The sequence below is a fragment of the Equus asinus genome, chromosome 9 (assembly GCF_041296235.1).
Source record: "Equus asinus isolate D_3611 breed Donkey chromosome 9, EquAss-T2T_v2, whole genome shotgun sequence".
NCBI lineage: Eukaryota > Metazoa > Chordata > Mammalia > Perissodactyla > Equidae > Equus > Equus asinus.
The window spans coordinates 91,615,007-91,616,320 of record NC_091798.1 but is presented as its reverse complement, the minus strand read 5'-3'; positions in this window follow the sequence as shown (position 1 = coordinate 91,616,320).

Sequence of the window (1,314 nt, the reverse complement as noted above, 5' to 3'; positions counted from 1 at the left end):
CCAGGAAGGGAAAGCAGAAGTGGTGGCCCACAGGCCCCGATATGGGGACCTCACTGCCTCCAGCAGTCGCCGAGCATGCAGTGCAGGGCTTGGCGGACCTGGTGCACCGCATCAAGGGCTGCTTCTTCCCCTGGTTGCAGGGCTTTGCCCTTCATCCTGCTGGATCCGAGAAGCTCCAGACACAGAACAGTTGTGCAAGTCTTTCCCAGGTGCAGCTGTGGTGGCTCACGCCCAGAAGAGCCTTGCTTCCTTTGGACTAAGAAAAAGATCAAAGAGCCACTGTGCCCAGCAGCCCAAGCTAACAAAGCGGAGGTGGAGGGAATGGATAGCTTGCAGGGAAGAAGGCACATGGAAAGCCAAGTGCGACACTTGTCTGGAGCCCAGCATTGTGCTAGGCCCCACAGGGGGCACTTTGGAGGTAGGAAAAGAGGCACAGCACCACTAGGAGTCAGAAGCTTGGTCTCTAGACTCAGTCAGACCTGAGTTCAAAGCCTGGCTCCTCCACTCGTAGGCTTTGTGGTCCAAGGCAAGTCCATTAACCTCCCTGAGCCTCGATTCCTCATCTCTAATACAGAGATGCTTGTATCCACATTTGAAAGGACTGAATGATATAATGCAAGTGCTTACACACTCTTTAATGATGTCTTTTGATGCACACAAGTTCCTAATTTTAATGTAGTCTAATTTACCAACCTTTCCGTTTTAGGTTAGTGCTTTGAGGATCATATAAAAGAAATCTCTGTCTACCCCAAGGTCACGACGACATTCTTCTCTCCTAGCTGCTCTGTTGTTTTTCATTTCACAGTTAGATCTACATTCAGGGCCAGCCCTGGTGGCCCAGTGGTTAAGTTGGGCATGCTCTGCTTTGGCGGCCTGGGTTCAGTTCCTGGGTGCAGACCTATGTCACTCGTCTTTCAGTGCCCATGTTGTGATGGCAGCTCACGCACAAAATAGAGGAAGTTTGGCAACAGATGTTAGGCCAGGGTGAATCTTCCTCAGCAAAAATATAAAATAAAATCTACATTCAGCTGGAGTTCATTTTTGTGTATCTTTAGTATTCATCAGATCAAAGACACCACTGACAGAGTGAGAGGGCAGGTCACGGAGAAGATATTGGCCATTCAAATAACCAGTGAAGCCCTTTTATCCAGAACAGATGAAGAACTCCTACAAGTCAATATGAAAAAAACAGCTCAATAGAAAAGGAGCAAAGACTTCAAAGGAAATGTCACAAAATGTCCAGAAGAACATGGCCATGGAACACATGATAATCTCAGGAATCATCAGGGAAATGCAAATAAAACCATGTTAGAT